The sequence below is a fragment of the Lutra lutra genome, chromosome X (genome assembly GCF_902655055.1).
Source record: "Lutra lutra chromosome X, mLutLut1.2, whole genome shotgun sequence".
Classification (NCBI taxonomy): Eukaryota; Metazoa; Chordata; class Mammalia; order Carnivora; family Mustelidae; genus Lutra; species Lutra lutra.
The window spans coordinates 68,569,343-68,574,302 of NC_062296.1; positions in this window are offsets into that span (position 1 = coordinate 68,569,343).

The following is a 4,960-nucleotide window of genomic DNA, read 5'->3' on the forward strand; positions in this document are numbered from 1 at the left end:
GATTTTGCATTTCTAGCAAGTTTCAAGGTGATGCTGATGTTGCTGATCACAGGAACAAGCTCTGAGAACCACTGTTATATGTTATTTGGAGGAGTGATGTTATAGCCTAGTCAGGATGTAATTTTAAGAACCCTGATGGTCACGGAGAAGTAAGACATTCGTTGCTAAATCTCCATGGGGACTGTCAGAAGAACAAATTTGAAATTTAGGATCAATCATGTCTTATAGAGTTTTACGTTTTAATGCAAAAACTATCCACCCCTAGTTTATTTGAATGTTGGAAAGAAGTTTTTAAAAAGGTGTTTCATGGGGCATCTGAGTGACTCAGTCGGTTAAGCGTCTGCCTTCGGCTTAGGTCATAATCCCAGAGTCCTGGGATTGGGCCCAGCATTAGGCTCTCGGCTTGGCAGGGAGTCTGCTTCTCCCTTTCCCTCTATTTGCCACTCCCCTTGCCTGTGTTATCTCAATCTCTGTCAAATAAATAAAAAAAAATCTTTAAAAATAAAATAAAAATAAAAGGTGTTTCATGCGCAGTTAACATTGATGTTGCCATTCTGTGTATAAAAGAGTCCTATGAAAATTTTTCTATTATATAGGCATGAAGAAAATCCTTATGGAAAATCATCTGGGTTACTTAGCTGAGTTCTCTTTTGACATTCTCTCTATCTCTTCCAATACTGGAAAAGAATTACTGACACATGTATGTACCTATTACATTTTTTTTTTAAATAAGACTGATGCCCTTAAGGATCATTCTGTCAGAAATTGAAGAGACATTGAAAAGTTGCTGTTTCAAATCATTAGCCATGATTAAATGATAGCAGTTGTATCACAAGGTAGAGTTTATTTAAAAATTCAAGCCGCAAGGGATGTGATATGAGAAAAGTAACTCTTCTTCTCCATGATTCAAAAGGAAGTGTGTAAAAGAAATTCTAAGCCAGTGATCTTGACCTTGGCTACACACTAGGATAACGTGGGAACTTTTTTTTTTTAAAAGATTTTATTTATTTATTTGACAGGCAGAGATCACAAGTAGGCAGGCAGAGAGAGAGGAGGAAGCAGGATCCCTGCTGAGCAGAGAGCCCGATGCGGGGCTCGATCCCAGGGCCCTGGGATCATGACCCGAGCCGAAGGCAGAGGCTTTAACCCACTGAGCCACCCAGGCGCCCCAACGTGGGAACTTTTAATAAACACGATTCCCATGCTTCATTCCATATAAATTAAATCAGTCTGGGAGCATACATTGGTTTTATATTGCTCTACATATTAAGTTACACAAACCTAGAGTCTGAATACAACATAAATATGTTATATCACAACTTCCCATGGGTCAGGTTAATTGTGTTCCCTGATCAGGGTCTCACCAAGCTGAAATTACTGTACCATCCTGAATTATGATTTCATCTGAGGCTCAGAGTCTTCTTCCAAGCTCAACAGTTGTTGGCAGAATTCAATTCTGTGTGGTTGTTGGACTGAGATCCTCGTCTTTCAGCGGCCAGTTATCCTTCCCTGCCCTGTCACTGTTTCCACAAAATGGCGGTTTGCTTCTTTAAGGCCAACAAGACAGCATGTATCTACTTCTAATTTCTCTAGCTTCTTCTGTATCTGATCTTTAGTCCTATTTAAATGGTCTTACATGATTAAGTCAGGCCAACCCAGAATAATCTTATGTATTAATTTAAAATCAATTTAAGGACTTGATTACATTTATAAAATATCTTTGCTCTCTCCATATAATGTAACCTAATAACAGGAGTTATATCCCATCATATTCACAGATCTTACCCACACACAAGAGGGTGGGAATTATTTTAATATATATATAACATATTATATGATATTATGTTATATTATGCAATATACCATAATATATATATGCACCTAAATATGTTAAACAAATACTAACATATCTAAAGGGAGAAAAAGGGAAGGATACAATAATAGTAGGGGACTTCAATACCCTTTTCATCAATGTATAGACCAGACAGAAAATTGACAAGGTAGTATTGGACATGAGCCATACATTAGACCAAATGGACCTAACAGACATTTCTAGAACACTCCATCTAAAAGCAGCAGAATACACATTCTTTTCAAGTGAACATGAAACATTCTCTGGGAAAGATCATATGCTAGGCCCCCAAAACCAGTCTTAGCAAATTAAAGAAGATAGAAATCATACCAGCTATTTTTTCTGACCAAAATACTGTGGAACTAGAAATCAACAACAAGAGGAAAGCTAGAAAATTTACAGGTATGTAGAAACTAAACAACACACTCCTGAACAACTAGTGGGTCAAAGAAGAAATTAAAAGGGGGAAAAATATCTCAAAATGAATAAATATGGAAACGCGACATACCAAAACCTGTGGGATGCTGCAAAGGCTATTCTGAGGGGAATTTATAGTGTTAAACACACACACATATATATATATACAGAAAAATAGAAAAACTCAAATAAGCAACTTAACCTTATACCTCAAAGAACTAGAAAATGAGGAGCCAGCTAAGCCCAAAGTTAGCAGAAGGAAGGAGGTAACAAAGATCAGAATGGAAAGAAATAAAATAGACACCAGGAAAATAAAAGACCAACAAGACTAGGAGATGGTTTTTTGAAAAGATATAATTGACAAACCTTCAGCTAGACTAAATAAGAAAGAACATTCAAATACATAAAATCAGAAATGAAAGAGATATTACAAGAGATACTGATAGAATACAAAGGATCATAGGAGACTATGATAAGCAATTGTATGTCAACAAATGGGGTAACCGAGAAGATGCTAATAAATTCCTAGAAACACACAATCCACCAAGACTGAATCAGGAAGAAAGAAAAGCTGAACAGACCAATAACAACCAAAGGATTGAATCAGTAATCAAAAACCTCCCAACACAGAAAAGACCAGGAGCAGATGGCTTCACTAGAGAATTCTACCCAATACTGAAAGAAAAATAACACCATTCCTTCTCAAAATCTTCCAAAAAATTGAAGAAGGAGCACACTTAAACGTGTTCTACAAGGCCAGCATTATTCTGATACCAAAGCCAGATAAGGACACTATAAGAAAAGAAAACTATAGACCAATGTCCCTGATGAGTATAGATGCAAAAATTCCCAACACAGTATTAACAAGCTTCATTCCAGAACACATTACAGTGGGGTTGCCTGGCTGGCTCAGTTGGTTTAGCATCTGACTCTTGATTTCATGTCAGGTCATGATCAGCCCCAGGTCAGGCTCCATGCTCAGCACAGAGTCGGCTTGTCCCTCTCCCAGCCCCTGCTTGCACACTCTCTCTCTCTCTCTCTCTCTCAAATAAATAAATAAATAAATAAATAAATCTTTTTAAAAAGAGAACACATTAAAATGATTATACACCATGATCGAGGGATTTCTGCCTGGTATATAGAACTATTGCAACATACGCAAATAAATAAATATATTAACAGAATGGAAGATTAAACTCAAATGATCATCACAATAGATGCAGAAAAAGCATTTGACAAAATATAGCATCTTTTTATGATAAAAATCCTTGACAGATAGTGTAAAGAAAGAACGTGCCTTGGCATAATAAAGGCCATATATGACAAACCCACAGCTAACATTATAGTCAATGGAGAAAAACTGAAAGCTTTTCCTCTAAGATCAGGAATAATACAAGAGTGGCCACTCTCACTGCTTTTATTCAAGATAGTACTAAAAGTTCTAACCAGAGCACTTAGGCCAGACAAAGAAATAAAAGGCATCCAAATCAGAAAGGAAGGAGTAAAATTGTCACTGTTTGACGCTGGTTTGATTTTGTATATACAAAATCCCAAAGACTCAATTAAAAAAACTGTTGGAACTAATCAATGATTTCAGTAATGTTTCAAGTTATGAAATCAACATGCAGAAATCAGTTGCATTTCTTTTTTTTTTTTAAGATTTTAGTTATTTGACAGAGAGAGATCACAAGCAGGCAGAGAGGCAGGCAGAGCGGGGGTTGTGGGGGGGAGGGAAATCCAGGCACCCCGCTGAGCAGAGCACCTGATGCGGGGCTCCATCCCAGGACTCTGAGATGATGACCTGAGCCAAAGGCAGAGGCTTAATCCACTGAGCCACCCAGGCGCCCTCAGTTTCATTTCTATATACTAATAATGAAACATATGAAAAAAAAATAAAGAAAACTATCCCATTCACAATAACATCAAAAATAACAAAACAGGAGTGCCTGGGTGGCTCAGTTGGTTAAGTGTCTGCCTTAGGCTCAGGTCATGATTCCAGGACTCCAGAATCGAGTCCTGCATCAGGTTCATTGCTCAATAGGGACCCTGCTTCTCCCTCTGCCCACTGCTCCCCCTGCTTGTGAGCTCTCTCTTTCTCTCTCTGTGACAAATAAATAAAATCTTTAAAAACAAAACAAAACAAAAGAACTCCCAATACTATAAAAGAAGCTCTTCAGGAAGAAGGAATATGACGCAGACAGAGACCTGGATATAAAAAGAAACAAAGACATGAGGAATGCTGCAAATGGAATAAGTGAAGGTTAAATATAAATTAATTTGTTATTATTTTGAGTTCTCGAACAGATAAATGATTTTCTAAAGTGAAAATAGTAGCAATGCATTGTGTTTAGAGCATATGTAAATGTTGAAATGACAGCTATAGCATAAAGGATTCAGTTGAAAATATATTGTTAATAAGATATTTATAGTGCACTTGAAGCCATAAACTGTTATTTGAGGGTAGACTCTAATCAATAACAGGTGTGTATTATAAACTCTAAGATAATCACTAAAAAAATGAACCAGTAATGGAGGTAAAATGGAATCATTAAAAAATTTTGATTAATTCCAAAGAAAGGTGAGATGTTGGGAAAGTTTGGATATAAAAGTTTGAGAGAGTTTTGGGGTTGATGGAACTGGTTTATACCTTACTCTGGTTTTGGGTACACAACTGTATATCTTTGTCAAAAC